General features: G+C 39.7%; 1 protein-coding gene and 1 pseudogene across 13 annotated transcripts in view; both read right to left on the bottom strand.

The window, feature by feature from the left end:
• AIG1 (androgen induced 1) overlaps window positions 1-17,863 on the bottom strand; it is a gene marked incomplete at its 3' end in the record, with an annotated part of 233,542 nt that overhangs the window by 155,424 nt on the left and 60,255 nt on the right. The gene's annotated exons all lie outside the window — the stretch shown is intronic.
• Window positions 7,119-7,932, bottom strand: LOC308650217 (small ribosomal subunit protein uS2-like; annotated as a pseudogene). The gene has a single exon. The product of its transcript is annotated as a small ribosomal subunit protein uS2-like (transcript).

Here is a 17,863-nt window from a genome sequence, read left to right as displayed (position 1 = left end):
AGGAAAATAACTGTGTTTCTCGAATACTGGGTTGAATCTCCAGCTCTCATCTAAGTGTTTGAATCCATAAACTTGTTCTTAATATTTCACTGTGGAAATTGGAAAATGCTATCCATCAGGTATGCTTCCCCTGGAGCACCAGGTGTTCTTTACCAGCACAACACTGTTGGGAGCTACTTTCTGTTCGCCTCCAGTGGCCCTTCATGGCATCCCTAAAGCACCATGGGGTCACTGCTCAACACTGGAATTTCAGCCAATACTTCAACCAGTATCATGAAGGAATTATAAAGGTTATTCAAAGTGAAGTGATTTCCAAGGAAGTGCGAGTCACCTTTCTGGGGATGAGACTAGAAGGACAGGAGGCACAGCTAAATGAGTTAGGTCTCATAAACAATTTTTTTTTTTTTTTACATATAAACACAGAACAGATGGTAGTTTCTTGGCTTCCTACGCTGATATCCTCTTAATAGTATGGTCATCAGCAAACCCAAAATAAGTTTGAACTCTACTACCAGGGCATGAATATGAAACAGAAATAGTTTCACGTGGACAGGCTAAGTGATACTGGAACGTTCTGACACTGTAAAGAAGTTGCTTCTCTGGCCAGGATGAATGGCCAGCTATGCCCCATGGCACACCTGCTGCTTCTTGGCTTCCAGGACCAGAATACTGCATTTGAACGAAGAACAGAAGGCACACAGTTACTTTCCAGTCCTTCAGGTTTCAAGAAAAAGTACTTGAGTGACAGCTAACATCAATGCCCCATCCTTACCCCTAGAATGATTGGAAACTAATGCCAAACAACAAAAACTCTGGACACACAGTTTGCCTTTTTTAAAAAGCAGTTTCTCATATGATAGCTGACAGAAGCCTAAACTTCAGCTTTAGCACACTTCTAAGAAACTTTCCTGATTATGTTTTTTTCTTTAATTTAGAAAAGCCAATTAAAATGCAAAGGATGTTGTAGAGAAATACTCATTTATAAGGGCCAAGTTGCATGATGTCAGACATCCAAAGAGAGAAGGAGAGGGAAGAAAAATAAATATATCTTTAAAAACTTCAGCTTCAGCATTCAGATATGATTCTATGAAATTGCTTTCCCTTTTGCTATTTTGGCACTCAAATAATCAAACGCTCATAGGAAAAACATTCAAATTTGGGGTGGAGAGTTTTCACCTTGTTTAGGGGGTTTCTTTCTCATGTTTGTTCTTTCCACATGTGTGCTGTGGCTCTGAGGCCATCTTTAGAGATGCCTCCAATTGCGACTCCTCTTTCCAAACAGGAAGCACAAGCATGGGAATGTTGTGTTTGTGTGACCTGCTCTGTTCTGATGGCCCTTATGCACAATGAATGTCTCACTTCGCTGTGACCCTAATCCTGTCACCTTCATATTGGGGAGATTTTGAGTCCCTACGTTGTCTCCTCCTGGCTTCTCTCCCTCAACAACACTCTCAAATTTAGAAATGCAGAGTAAAGCACAGGACTCTCTAAAATGTCAGTGATTTTTGTTCCAGAGTACAGCAAGCTTCTAGAACTGCTTTCTAGAAATGTGATGTGGAATTCCACTCCTTATAATTATGACTCTGTTATATTTTTTATGCTATGCATTTTGCCCAAATTACCTTAAAATCAGCAACTCCATGAAAAGAGCTTCTAAAGCACATGTTGATGTTATTCCTTTCCCCCGCCCCCCGACTTTCAGTTACCACCTTTTTGGTAGAGCTATAATTTATCCATATTTATCTACAGTTAGGTCCTTAATTATCTCCACTGACTAAGTCATGTGAGAATAAAAACCCAACTCCTACAAGGGCCCATATGGTGTGGTTCCTGCTTTCCTCTCCAACCTCAGCTTGTGCTCCCTAAACTCCAACTGGCAATTTGACTGTTCCTAAAAATTACTAAGCTCTTTCCTTCTTCAAGGCCATAGCCTTTCCTACTGCCTATGCCAGGAATTCTATTCCCCCATTTTCACGTGGCAGGATTCTCTGTTCCTCTGGATCTGTCTTCCAACAGCACCTCTGCAGGAGAGCCCTCATAGATCACTTGACTGTGTTGCTATTTCCTATCATAGACCTTGATATAAAAGAGGCTGTTTCTGTTATTATTATTGTGCAATTGCTCATTGTCTGGCTCCTCTAGGAGAAGTGAATTGTCAGAGAACAGGGACTCATGCATCTTGTTAGTTGCATATTCCCGACTGCCTGGCACACAGCATGTATGTGATACAAATTTGTAGGATAAATGAATAGAGACATTGCTGCTCCCCTTGTGGGCCAGACTCCCCATCTCCCACAGGAGCAAGTGTCTCGTTACTCCTTCAATTTTCTTCTATTGACCTAGAATTTCTCCTTCATGTTGTCCCCAAGTGTGTAAGGAAGAGAAAGCCTCCTTTCCTGGCCACTTTCACACTTCAGTCCTTCTCAGATCTCTATCAGATACTCCCTCTTCCCCTGTGAAAGTCTTCCGCCATCCTGCAGTAATACCCTGGACTTCCAGATCAAGCTGGAAGACAAAAAAAAAAAAAAAAAAAAAAAAAAAAAAAAAAAAAAAACAGAACAAGGAGAATAAGAAACAGAAATATAAGTGATGAATGTGAGAAATACTCATAATCCAAACATCACTCTTTAGAAAAGCTGCCTGCCAAGGGCTCAGAAAATTGACAAATGACTGGGGAAGACTCTCTGAGGAAGAAACAAGATCCTACTGCTCCCTGACTGAGTGAGCAGAACAGAGAGCTCTTCAAGGTGGCACTCCCTGGGGACATTCAGTGACCCTTGCTGGGAACATTATGGCTTGACATGCAGGAAGACTAGGAGGTGCTCTGATCCCTGTATAGCTTAAAGGTGTGGAAACGGGCCAACGTGTCATCTCTGTGAGAGCAAGGGTGGTATGGTAAGGTCAACAAGAACAGATCAGTGCAAACAAACCTAAACACACAGCCCTGTGAAACCAAGCACCTGACGAAACCAAGCACACGTCATTCATACAAAAGGACCATAACAACATAAGTCAGGGAGAGAGGAATGAGCTGAGTGCAGAAAAGAGCCATCTCCACAGCAGGATGCTGGTGGGAAATAGATGGAAATCAAGCTGCCCTCGCTCAGTTCCAGAGGTGTCTCCACTTCTGTCCTTTCACAAAGCACTAGAGCAAGAAGAACAAACCCACTGACGGATGAGCAATCACAGGACAAGAAATAGTATCAGAGACACTCCCCCCACACAGACCTAAAGAAGAATGTGACAAAAAAGGCAAACAAACAATACAAACCAAAAAATAACTCCAATACAGGTATACTTTATGATCAAATAATTCTCCATTGAAGAAAAGAGGTCAAAGAAGAAAAAATAAACCTGAAGAGAAGACAGCACTTTCAAGAAGCCGGCAAAAGTGAGTGGAAAGGATTTAATAAAGAAATAAAATATAAAAGGTAAAACCTAAAGTCATATTAGAAGCAGGAAAAGAAAAGTGACCTCTGGTGAAGACAGTTGGGGTTGAGTTTTCTGCAGGACTGTGGACTGCATACACTGAAAACCCAGCCTGCTGCGAAACACTAGGTGCTAAATAAATTACCACACATACACTTTCAAATGTACTGCTGAACACACAAGAAAGGAAGGCACATCATTAGGAGCCAAAAAAAAAGAAGAGTTGGGGGAAAACAGAACAGTAGAAAACACAGGATCTGGGATGGGACCACCTGGGAGGCAAATTCCAGTACCAGAACCAGCATTCTGTGGAAAGAGGTAGACCAGAAGGCCTGCTTACATATAGTCTAGGGAAGAACAGGAAACAGAATTTGGGGCCATATTACAAAGGGATTTTGATTTTATCCTGCAAATAAAGAGCAGCCATAAAAGGTGGTAGAGTGGCACGAACTTGGGGGGTCTGACCAACAGAGGAGCTGTATCTTCAGTGAAAGAAGAGTCTGGAAAAAGCACTCTCGGTCAGGTTTAAGAAATTGTTTTTTATTCCTAATTACTAAGATATTTTAATTTTGCTTGAAAACTTTTAATTTCACAGAATTTTTTTCTGCATTGAGAAAATCAGTTTTCCTCCTTTATCTTCATATTAATGAAAGCTAAAAGTGGTAACTAAGCAAGGTCTATAAAGTTGAAAATAAATTTTATATCAATTCCAAGTTTCCTTTAGTGGATCCTGCAGTACCTCTCTGGGACCTCCTTCTGGGGCTGATAGACCCATCCCTCACCATTCGGATTATAAATTGCTGGCAGTTCTGCTACAAGCCTCACTGGGAACTGCCCTCAACCCTAAGCAACTGCTTTGTCCAAGGTCACGCTCCCTCCTCCAGGTCAGTCCAAATCCAAGGACTGATGCAAGGATACAAAGACCCAGCCTTGTTGCCTCAATTGAGGACAACTCTGAAGGGCCAGCCCAGCTCTAGAGCCCTCAGAATACCTGTGTGATCACTGCAGTGTGGGTCAGCCTCCACACTTGCCCAGTAATGTCTTCCTTACTTCCTAACAGGTTCATCTAGTGTTCCATCCTTCTGCATGATTCTACATCTGCTCTGGTTTGAATATGGTTTTTCCCTCTCATCACCCAAATTCACACAAGAATTTCATCCATAAATTTTTATGTTCATAGAATTAAGAAGCTGGAACCAATTATGATGTTTAGAGGTGGTACCTCTGAGGAGTAGTTAGGTTTAGATAAAGTCACTAGGGTGGAGCCCCCACCACCAAATCCTGGGGGCTTTATAAGAGGAGAGCATAGACACACGTAAACACGCACTCTCTGTCTTTTGCCATGTGACACTCTATGCTACCTCGTGACTCTCACAGTGAGTAAGCCATAACCAGATAAAGTCCTTGGACCTTATACCTCCATAATTATGGGCCAGAATAAACATTTTTTTTCTTTATAAAGGAGCCTGCCTCAGTTTATAGTAACAAAAACCAGACTGATACACCATCTCAGAGCCTGTTCACAGAGAACCCAGTCTAAGACAATGCTGTTCATGTGGAAGTGCAACAGACAGATGTTTTTAAGCATGAAAACATTTGCAATAAAGAACCATGAAGAATAAAAATTCCTTGTAAAAGAAATCCAAAAATAAAAATAATTTACAATCCCAGCCTGCAGAGATAATCATTGTCAAAAAGGAGGATTATATCTTTCTATGCATGTAAAATGTGTTCCACACATTATTGTATGAAATTGGGTCATACTACACCCATTCTTCTGCAATTACTTTGACTCTAAAATATTTATAGAGATATTCTATTTTTCTTAGGTGCTCCACAGAATCCCACTATATGATTGTGCACCATAACTTACTTAAGCACTCACTCATTCACTCACTCACTCATGGTGTGTGCATTCTTTCCAATTTTTAAAATTTCTAATAATGCTGTTATGGGTGGGTTAGGTGCATGCCTTAGTGCACCTTTTTGAGTACCTCAGAGGAATATATTACTAGGAGGGGTCCGAGGTCCCACTGCCTGTTGAGTCTCCTTTCATAATGGCTCCTCTGGGATTCTCTGTGCCCAGCATCCACTTCCTCTAATCCCATTCCAAGCTATACCGTCCCTACCCTGGACTACTGCAGCAGCCTCTTGGCTAGGCTCAGTGGCTTCAGTTTTCTTTTAACTTTGTCTAAGTTTTTTTTTTAACTTTATCTTGGCTTCAGAATTAACTTTGAAGAACTTTTCAGCTAAAAACCTCCAATGGCTGCTCTTTATTTGCAAGATAAAATCAATTGTAATATGGCCCCAAATTCTGTTTCCTGTTCCTTCTCTAGACTATATGTAACTCTGAGCTCAAACTCATCACAAGCTTCCAAGTACCCATTTCTTTGTATATAACTGCAGCTTACAATGTCTTAATTTTTTTTCTTTTTGCAAAATCTAAGCCCTATTAACTGTTACTTTCATTGTGCAGCTGACTTCCTCTCTACAATTTTCTTGTCACAAGGACCTGCTAGCTCATCCAAGCCACTTGAGGGTCCCTTTACCCTCTAGGCTCCACATGTGTTGCCTACAATGTCTCCCCCAACTCACCTGCTCACCTTGACCATACAGGTGAGAGTTCAATGTGGTACCCTCCAGGAAACCTCCCCTGTGTGGCCCTAGCTGACCCCTTTTCTTTGTACATGCTCTAGTAGCACATTAAATTTTTCCTTCATAACACCAAGTATAATTAGATGAAACAACTGACTACATAATTACTAATTACTAATTTTTCTTCACAAGGAATATAAACTCCGTGATTGCAAAAACCCACCTTATCTCCTTTCTGTTCCATTTTCAAGCAGGCTACTCACCAGAAGCTGAAAAATAATAGAGACTGTTCCTATGTTTCCTTTACTCAGCTTTCCTACACATTCATGTAAGGTGGCACCACCTTACATAGCTATGGTCCATTTTCAAAACCCCAAAAATGGGCACTGATATTATACTATTAACTAAACTACAGATCATGTTCTGATTTCACTAGTTTTAAAATGCACTCACTTTTTCAGGGGAGGAAGAAACTGCACAGTGAGATTTTATCAGATACATTTGGGTACCCAGGGCCATGAAGAATATACAGAGGATGCCATTACTACAAGGAAACTCCCCATCTACCCCAGTGCAGTCCCAAGTTCCCCTCCATCCCTAACCTCTGGCAACAGTTGATTTTTCTCCATCCATGCAATTTAGTCATTTTGAGAACATCATACAAATGTAGCTTTTCTCAGTGATTTATTAAACCTGGCTTACATTTGTTTAGTCTCTAAAATATATGGGCCAGAGACTTTACAAGGAAGATCCTCCCTGAGAATCACAACTACCTTGAGGTAGTTCCTCAATAATAGCTACTATTACTTTTCTGGTATTACACATGAAGAAACTTAGCTTTAGAGAATTTAAACTACTTTTCAGTGTCCGAAAGTTAATGTAGTCAAGCAGAATGTGAAGCCAGATTGTGGGACAACAGGATCTAAGCTTTTAACCTCTTTAAAAATTTTTGCACATAGTGGGTACTAGATACTTTTTAAATTTCTTTTAGAAACTGGTGTTTAATTTTCCATAACTTTTTCCATTGTGCTTAATAAATGTCTGCAGAAAAGCTCAACAGCTCAACACCACACAGTGGGAGCTGCAGCCCAGTCTTAAGTGGCTGGCTGGGTATTCCAGCCTTCAGTAGGCACTGATGGCTAGGCACAGAGAGCACCTGTGTACCTTCAGAACAGTCTGCAACCTCAGGCTGAGCAGCAGTGAACTCAGGAGCTGGAGCAGTCCATCCACCCTGAAATTCCTCCCTGGTCACAGCTTTTTCAGCAGCAGCCTGCTCTTCCTTTTCAGTCTCTTCAGGATATCCACAGAAATAGAGCTCAGGCATGACCTCCCATGGGAGTTCCCTGGAAATGGTGCCACCCATACACAGAACTTCTCAGGCCAGTATCCACATCAGACCCACAGAATGAGCTTCCCTGTTGTTGCTCAGAATGGCAATGTCCACGTAGCACAGGGGAAAGTCTGTGTTACACAGAGCCATGGTAGACAGATTGACACAAGATGCTTCTATAAGAGGCTGGTGGTCAGCCCTGGGATCAGTAACCACCGGAAGACATGGCTCCCGGAAGGCTGCCTGGATCTGGCTAGTGAAGGTTCCAGGAGTGAAGCAGCCAGCAAAAGGAATGGCTCCAGTGGCAGCAGCAAACTTCAGCACAGCCCGCTGGCCAGTATTCCTAGAGGATATGACACAGACATGAGTAGGGTTTTCGATGGCAATAATGGCACGAGCTGCCAGAAGATGCTAATCCCAGGTCCTCTTCAGATTTATGATGAAGATGCCATCACATTTTCTTTTGTAGATATATTGTTCCATCTGGAAATCAAGGTTGGTGCCGCCTAAGTGGTTCTTGTTGCAAGGAATTTGAGGATATCCTCCTTTGTCTGCAGCACGTCAAGGGCTCCAGACATTGTGAAAGTTTCCTTTTAAGTTACAACAGGAATCAAGAACAATGGACTGCTCTTGGGTAGTGGTGGTGGTGGTGGGGGTGTTACTAGACATTTTTGAATGGATTAATAATTGGGTGAGTGAATAAATTAAATGCCAGAGACTATTTCACAGCTGATTTTTGGGCCCATGGAAAAGCTTGCATTAAGTAGCAATGTTAACAATTTTTATTGAGCAAATGTGGCTAATCGATGTGATTAATCATTCTAGGAAAAAAAAGTATGATGTATGGGGGAAAAACTGTAAAGCTGCTCTTCTGGATCAAACATCTATGACAGCAGCATGGAATGCAGACAACTTTGGAGAATCCTTTCTTGTCTTGCTAAAAATAAGCACACTCGGGGAATCTTAATCATGTCAGTAAGGACTGTCTGACAAGGCACATATTATCTCTAGAAAGGTCACAGCCACAGGATAGAAAAGCAGTACTGATTTAGAATATTTGTTGGTCCTAATATTTGAGTTTGCCTTGCACCTTGGATCCATACACTGACCTGCCTGAGAAGGTCAGCTTGTATGGACAGGTGTAATTATGGTTTGAGTCTAGTCCATCCCCACCAAAACTCACGTGAAGCATGGTCTCCAATGAAACAATGCTGAGAGATGTTTGAGCCTCTAAGAGGGATTAACGATTAATGCTCTTCCCACAGAAATGAGTCCTAGCTCTTTCAGACTTGGGTTGGTTGCCAGGAGGATGGGTTGTTATACAGCAAGCTGGTACTTCACCTTAGTCTCTCTCTTCCGCATGCATCTGCTTTCCCTTTCCACTTTTTACACTATGAAGTGAGCTGCCATGAGGCCCTTCCTAGAAACCAACCAACTGCCAGTACCATCTTGTTGAGCTTCCAGAACTGTGAGCTAGATCACCTTCTTATTTATGACGTTCCCAGATTCAGATATTTTGTTCTGTTAACATAAAACCGACTAAGATAGATGCCTACCACCAGTCCTCTGGATTTGTGGATGGAGTCCCCAGAGGTTATTCCCTGTGTTGTCCTTGGGCCTATAGGCTGACACCTTGCCAATCATGCCATGTTCCTCTAGTTCTGTTTTTTCTTGGTTTGGGTGTTTTCTTTCTCTCCAGGAGACAAATTGCCTGAGGCTAGCCTCTAGTGTAACAGTCTTCTTTGGTGAAGAGAGATGTTGGAAGGTTTACTGCACAGCCTAGAAAGCATCCTGGTTAGTAAGGTAGTGTGTGCTGTGAAAGGGTAGACTGTGGAGAAGATGAAGCCCAAAGGAGGAAAAGACAGTTCACTTTGTGGTCACCCATCAAGCTGCAGACACAGGGGCTGAGAAACTTGAAGGTACCACTGCTATAAAGAATAAATCAGGGGCTGGGGATGTGGCTCAAGTGGTAGCATGCTCGCCTAGCATGCGTGAGGAACTGGGTTTGATTCTCAGCACCACATTAAAAAAAAAAAAATTAAAGATACTGTGTCCACTAAAACTAAAAAATAAATATTAAAAAAAGAATAAATCAGAGGTAGTTGTGATTCAAATGGAAAACTACAAAGATTACAATCAACTGCACACGGAGTAAAAAGGCAATCAGACACTCCAGAAAGACCCAGGGTGGTGCACTGGTTTCAATGGGTACAAAGGAAACAGTTCTCTTTCACTTAGGTTAACCCTGGTATATGTGATGCAACTGTTAGAGTTAAGATGACTTCTGTAATTGAGATGTTGATACAAGGAATATGTGCAGTAAAAGGCACAGGTGAACTTATTCTTGACATTAGACATGGAGTGGAAAGGGGTCAAGGAATTACCATCTAGCTTCATGATGGAATAAATGTCCTGAGTTATTTTCCCAGTACAAAAAAAAAATTATGTACATTTGGAAATCTAAAAACATTCTTTCTTTAAAACATATGAGTTGAATGTGAAATCATAATGGACTCCATAAAACATTTAGAAATAAACATGGAAAATACAAACCTTGTCAGATATAATTAGTATATTAATTGAGGAAGTTTACAGGTTTTCATACTTACATTAGAAAATAAGAAACAGCAAAATTAATAAGTGGTTAATACATCTTTTGAAAAGCAGCCAAAAAACTGAAGAAATAGAAACAAGCATAGAAGACAGGATTGATGAAAAAATGCCCAGAAGTTCAAATTTTTTGGAGATCACAGATTAATTCTGCAAGAGTGGTAAAGAAAAGAAGAGAGAGAGGAAAAATAAATACAAATAAGCAATATTAGGAAGGAGGAAATTCCTACAGATAACCTGAGAACAAAAACATAAAAAAACTTATGAACAAGTTTGACATTAATTAACAATCTGATGAAATATAATTTTTATTCAGAAAACACTGCTCATTAAAACTGACTCAAGGAGAAATACAAAATCCAAATAGCCTCATAATTATGAGATCAAATTAGAGGTTAAAAATCTTCCCAGAGTGTGTATGCTAGACACAATAGTGGTTTCCACCAAACATTCAAAGAAAAGATGATTCCAATCTTTTACCCAACTTTTCCAGTGGATAAAAAGAAGGGACTATGTCCCATGGCACTTTATGAGGCTGGTACAATAATGATGTAATAATAGAAAGGAACATGATAAGAAAGGAAATCATCATTCATGAACATGTGCAAAAATCCTAAGCAAAATCTTTAAAAACATATACCCATCAATGTTTATAAAATGCACTGTATCAGGAGCAAGTGAATTTTATCCCAAGGATGCAAAATTGCTTTAATATTAGAAAACCATATGTAACTTACTACATTGATAAAAATAAAAGGAGAAAAATTTGATTACCTCCACAAGGGCAGAAAAAAAATCTGATAAAATTTGGCAATCATTCATGATGACAATTCTGGTAAGTAAGAAATACAAGTCCTTGCTACAGGATAAGGCTGGCTGGAGTCTCACAGACTGAGGTCACCACACACACTGGTAAGTTGGCATTTTGTCACAGCAGGTGGTTGGGGAAGTGTCACCCTAAATGATCTCTTACAAATGTGAATCAGGAGCCATGTACAGAAATGTTCAGGGCAAGGTTGCCTATAACAGGCAAAAAAACGGAAACAAGCCCAATATTTATCAAGAGTAGCACAGATAATAAATTTCCCTGGTGAAAATTCTAAAGACTGGTAAGATCTTTTGAAAAATTTCTAAGATTTTTTTAAAATTTAGTCTTCTCTACAAATCTGGATTGTCATGTTTAAGTCCATTACTGATTTTCATTATAAAATAAAATATGTGTTGCCAGGCACAGTGGCACATGCCTATGATCCCAGCTACTTGGGAGGCTAAAGCAGGAATACTGTTAAATTCAAGGCAAGCCTGGGCAACTTAGTGAGGAGATTCTGTCTCAAAAAAAATGAATATATAAAAAGGGCTGAGATGTAGCTCAGGGGTACAGCATGCTGGATTTAATCCCTAGTATGACAGAGAGAGAGCGAGAGCGAGAGCGAGAGCGAGAGCGAGAGAGAGAGAGAGAGAGAGAGAGAGAGAGAGAGAGGGAAGAAGAAGGAGGAGGAGGAGGAGGAGGAGGAGGAGGAGGAGGAGGAGGAGGAGGGGAGGGGGAGGAGGGGGGGGGAACATTCATCACCTCCAAAGTTCCCAGGAAATCTAAGTTAGAAAGTGCTGGTGAGAAAGAGGGGTAGAGCAGACCTGTTCCTAATTTATGCTGTAAAATCCTATTTGTTTATTATTTTTCTCTCTGAACCTTTTCTTAAAACTAAATCTTTTCTCCTGACTTTGATCTGTGAACAACTCAAATTCCTTCTATGACTTTGAATGTGTTACCACATCCTTGGAATTTCAAGAACCTGAATTTTCTGGCCTCTTGAAGGAGTATTTGCAATGGGGCAATATCACACTACACCCACAGATACTGTCATCTAACACAATATTCTCTGTGGCTTTAGGCCAACAGAAGTAAACTGACCTTCTTTGACTACATGTCATGTGTCACTTTTGTTGACCTTTAAAATAACCCAGGTAATTTGGACTTTTCTGCTCACATTTCAATACCAAGGTTTTGACAGTAGGAAGTCCTGAATCCACAGTTAGAACCCAGATCTGTGTGTCTCCAGATCTGGTGTTCTTTGGACTGTATCTGGCTGTCTTAAGCCTCTCACAAGGGAGATCTACTGATGAAGTGATCATCTTAGCAATAAATAACTGATTCCACTTTTATGAGTTCAAAGTTAGATCCATTTTAAATTGAATTCCACATCAAAATAAATAAACAAGGCTTCTTTTACACTCTGTCAAGTGGTAATAAATAAATAATTAAACAGATACCCATAAACCTCAAACAAGGCTATTTTAACTCATCAGTTAGCATTGATATTTTTGCTTTAAAAAAAACTATATGGACCTTGTGTCTATCATAAAATCACTTAATAATCGCATGCCTATGTATTGCTCTTTTTTTTTTTTAAATAAAAGGGGACTATAGTCTAGTTACAGATACAATTACATTGTCACAAATATCCACAGGGTAGCTCTAAGTATATAATAGAGATCCAACTAACAACAACCAGAATTTAAAGTTACCATCTGAGAATAAAATTAAGAAAAATCTAATTTAATAGAATCTAATAAAAGTTAATTAGATTATCCTTTTGCAGAGCATACCATGTTAGAAGACTGTGTCAATGAGTGCCTACATGCAGTGACTCAGGTATAATATCAGAATGACAGAATACTATTGACCTGAACACTACAGTAACAGTGAAAGGTAAAGTCTACTCAAATGAATTACAATCTTCCCAAGAAAGGTTTGTTGACAGGAGAAATGGGGTCATAGTGGTGAGTAGCCTTATAGGTACTGAAGGGCAAGAATATGTCTCTAACTTTACACAGATGAGGTCATGTCCCTTGGTCACTGAAGAAAGCATTCTGGCCTACCTAGTAAGTTAATCCTTCAATACAGAAAGATACATCCAACTCTAGTTTTGATCACCCGTCATTAAAATCATTCAATTATCACTCCTTGCCTTGATCTCAAGTTCACCCAGTAATCTCCTGGCATCCTTCTGGCTTTTTCAAAGTTATTTTGCCTGTTGAGGGAGCTTGGGCAGATTTTAGTCTACCTGAATATTTTTTTCCTCCTCATAAATGACTTATCCTTCTGATTTAAATTTTAGAATGTAATTACTTAATTGGTAGGAGTTAACTGACAAAAGAAGAATTATCTTAACAAAGACTGACAAAACCAAGTGTTTAGATTTTGGTCCTGGACTACAGGACATTTGAGTTCTTGTCCTAGCATACCAGAACATCCCCAGAGGAATGCCTTTGAACTGCTCTGGAGATAGGACAGGAGGAGGAAGGATAAGGCTTTCTGTTTTGTTACTTTCAAATTACATACAAACTAGGAAAATATGCCACACCCCGTACAAGAGTGTACAAAGGCAATTTGTGTACATAGTTAGCAACAAGAAAAACTATGGAGACACTGATGTATTTGTTTCATGGCATCATGCATATCAAGAACATATTGTTTCTTTTTTCTCTGAGTGATTTGTCCTTTAATTTAGGACACGAACATTCCTAATTGGGAATGCTTTTGCAAATATGAATGTTATTTATTTCCCAAATATAAGTAGTTGTCTGAGGGCTTTCCTAACATGTTTTGTGGGTTTTTCTTGTTATAAAAGTGATAAATCTACTGTGGGAATTTGTGCGGATTTTTGTTTTTGCCTTTAAATCTTCTCTCTGATGACCTACACTGTATACCAAAATGAAAGGCGTCAGCAAGCAAATGTTCATCACTGGAACCAAAATGGCTCAAAGATGCATATGTGCAACCCAACTGTCAGCAGTCTGCCTGGCAGCACTTTGAACTTTCTCCCCCTTGGCATTTGATGTACCCTAAATTCGTTGTCAACTGTTTACTTAGGGCCCCTTTAGAACTGCTGATCCATTATGAGATTTTTTGTTTTGTTTTGTTTTGTTTGTGACAGAAGAGCCCTTCTTGTCAATTGAGACAGGAGGTTTTACCAGACTAATTACTCTGAGGATCAGCAAGCAGTTCAGGAAGGTACCAGGTTGGGGAGAGACATCTGCTTTGATGCTGATCTATGAAAGAAGCCAGGGAACCCAAAGAGAACCGATGTCATGTGGGTGAGTTTTTTTCCCCTGAAGCTTTTTCTTCTTTTTCCTCTCATCCTACCTTTTTGCTGAGACTCTTTAAGGACAAATGCTGTTCATCCAACATTCCTAAACAAGTCCAATATGGCAGGCATCTTCTCTAAACAGGTCAGAAGCCCAGCAAGAACAAGCTGCTATGGCCAGGATGGCAGCATCTCTCCCTCCCCAAAGGACCCCAGTCCTCTTCCTGGCATTACAATCTGTGGGGGCAAGTGACTTCCTGTCACCTAATGCCTCTTGGTTATGTAAGATCCCCTTCTACTGTCAGCAAAGTCACATGATAATGGTTAAAAGAGTGACAAGCACTCAATATATGTTAACTGAATTCACTAGAAGGTCTATCAAAGGTTTCTGCATCTTTCTGGTTTTCCTCCCCTTTCCAGATAAAAAGGTAAATAAAGTTGCACTGTTTTGCTTACATCATGATATAGAAAAATACCCAAACAGGCAAGATTATTTACAGGAGGCCTTTGATGAATAACACCGAGGCCCAGGATGCTGTGATGTTTTCTGATTAACTGATTTGACTTACGCCACCTCAAGTCCTTGTTGAAAATGGGTGGAGGTATAAACTAAAAATTTAAAAAGAAAAGCAGATTTGGCTGAAAACTCACTCTTGATTAAGGAGAACAAAATAACTTTCAGGAATTCTTAGTAAAATATTTTACTGACTAGGCATAATTCATTTGTTAGGATATTCCTGCCCACATGGAATGTCCTGGATCATTTCTTGCCAAACACATTCTTTTGCAATTGTGTAGCTACAAACTATGTCTTCTTGAAAGTCCAGAGACAATTTATAGATTATACTGGATGCATTTAGCAAACTTTTTTAATGTAGCGAATTCTACTGATAAAACCTTATTTGCTCATATTAAAAAGAAGTATAATGAGTAAATATGCAGAAGCTTATGCGATTGTTAAGATGAAAAGACAAAGTGGGAAAAATTTTCTTTTCTTATCAAAACCTGTACTTTACAGATATAAACTGGTCTGTAAAACTATCAAGCACTGGACCCCACAGTGTGAAAAAATAATTATCAGAGAGAAACAACAAAAAGCACACATGAACTTAGTCTTCTGTGAAACATCAAGGAGACACATAAAGCATTGATTTTTGTTTCAGAATCTGTGCAATTCCTTTTCTTTTTTTATACATTCTCCTAAATTAGAAATTTTGGTCAGCTCAGGCTGTATTTATATAGCTCAAATTCTATGAAGTTCATGATGAAAAGCAAAGTTAGGCTTGGTTTGTCAGAAAGTTTGGAATCGTTGCTGGAATAGTTCCTAAAAGTAAGCACTTCATTAGTCTGTGTCGGGGTTCAAATCTTCCTCCATCTACTAGCCTCGGGTACTAGCTTCATGACCTCACGCAGGCAAGCTGTGAAATGGGAGCCTGTCTTCTCTGTACATTGAGGTAAGAATAATGGAAACTCCTACCTAATGGGGCTCTGAGGACCAAATAAATCATTTGAGGAAAACCCTTAGCATGTTGCCTGGCTCACAGCACACATGTAGTAGAAGTAAGCTGTTTCCTTGGTTTTTCGGGATCTTAGAGTTGTTTGTGGGTTTTGGCACTGTGGAAAGGGAGGTGGTGAGAAGTCTCATGAAATACAAGTGGGGCTGCTCATTCACAGGCTGCAAGAAAACCTGAGGGAAGAGCAAAAGCCTCTGGGTGTAAGGGGTTCCTAAATATCCAGACATGAGAAACTGTCCCAATAAACCTGGGACTGACTTTGTTGCCCTAATCCTGATTTAATTTAGCTGCAGCCCCTGGGCATGTGCATGCTCACATTGTCCTTTCTGGCCATGGGTGCACTGAGGCTTCTTTTTAGTTACCTGTGCTTTATGAAGAAGAAATCTTCTTTTTTGTTGTTGATTTTTAAGGCAAACAAAGGGGAGAGGGGACCCTCCTTAAGATCAAGTGGTGAGGTGATAAATCCTCTCTAGTCACGGTTTTTAACTTGGGCACATCACCAATCCATATTTTGGATTCTTCTTATTTTATGTCTCTCTTCCATCTCCTCCCAGTGAACAATGAACAAGGTATCAGAGAACTCAGAAAAGCACAAAAGCAGATTAGGCCTGAGGGGCTGCTTCTGGTTCCCTCTTTGACTCAGGTCTCTTCATTGTCCTCATGTCACTTTACACTTCACCAGCACAGCCTAACCTACCAAATAAACAGACATTCTCTAGAGGGAAACTGCACAAATTGGCTCTTCAGAGGTGTTTAGGAGAGTGCGAACTGGTTTAGCAGGCTACATATGAATTATGGCTACACTCTGTCCTCACCGTCTCCCATCTCATCTTCACACCTGAGTTTCTGGCACACTCATAACTACACCTCAGCAAAGACATGATGAATGAAAATCCTATCGAGACTGGCCATTTGTGGTAAAACAAGCAAATCATTAACATTGTAATAACATGGGTCCAACAATAGTTAATAAATCTTGTGTAGCTCCTTCTTTTGGGGAGAAAATGTTTTTATATCCAGCTGATGTAACATAACACTCTCTGATCCAGCCAAAACAGGTAAGAGTTACCTCAAAACACCCATGGGAACTGTTGTAATTTCAGGAACAAATTGTTTCTTCTATATAGGAAACAATTCTCAGGATAGAGGGAAAGAAAGGGATGACAGAAAGGGATAATGTAAGGAGGGAGATATGTAGAGAGGAAGAAATGATACATTTTTTCTTTGGTTCCCAAGAGAAGGACATACGCAAGACTCTGTTATAGGACAAGAACCATGTTTGTTTTATAATGTACATCCATTACTAAAATTACTGAAGATTACTTCTAACATCTTGAGATCAAGTTTCAAATACATGTGAATAAAACTATAGAAAAATGTATCTTCATTTTCTGAGATATTTTGTGATTTTTTTGCTCAGTAAGAGTGAGAACTCTGTGAAATGATATAGGAGTATAATACTTTTCTATAATTTCTAGGGAGACAGAAATTGAAAGAAGATTTTACTCCTTGAACCCAGTTATCTATGTTTCTAAGACAGTGGTCTAAAACAAAAGTCACCTCTGATAAATTTTGTAGGAAGTTTCAGAAATCAAACATAAACCATTTAGTCAATTGCCTAAGAGATCTGATTTTCTCTTAATAGTTTATGATAATACTGGCAAGAATGCACTGAACATGGTATTGGAAGAGAATGAATGGAAAAAATAGTCCCTTATTTACTACAACAGAAAATGCTCATGATTAGCTGATCAGCATTTTTCATATCAATATGAATTGATATGAAAAATGAATTACCTAAAATCCTACTAGCTTTTACTTACTTTATATTCCACTGTAATTCTCAAAATGTGTTACTTATAATAGGTTTTAAACTCCTGGTTCTGTTTGGGCAGCAATATGCCCAGCCCTAAGGATAAATCATTAGTTTAAGCTCTCATGGTAACCTCCCTTCCTGCTGCTTCTACCTGCTTGTCTGGCCTCTCATCAAGTTGTTTCTAGCCACATGATGGTTCTAACCACCAAGACCTAAGGGGGAAATCTGCAATTGGAGCTTTTGGAATGATGCATTTGCCTGAGGAAGAGACAAATACTTTGGTATGGTGGTGTCGGGGGGGGGGGGGGGGAGGGGGGGGCTCCCTAAAGAGATTTATTCCTCTTCTTGCCTTGAACATGGATGTGAAGGATGTGATCCTTGGTGCTTTTTCTATCCTCTTGAGAATTAAAAACCAATCCCAAAGTCAAAAGGATGAAGATGAAAGATGAAAGAGTTTATGAAGATGGAAGAGTCTAAAACAGAA

This window comes from Spermophilus citellus (assembly GCF_964194105.1).
Source record: "Spermophilus citellus genome assembly, chromosome: 5".
Lineage (NCBI taxonomy): Eukaryota > Metazoa > Chordata > Mammalia > Rodentia > Sciuridae > Spermophilus > Spermophilus citellus.
Note: the sequence above shows the minus strand (reverse complement) of the source record. Positions and strands in the feature narration are given on the sequence as shown.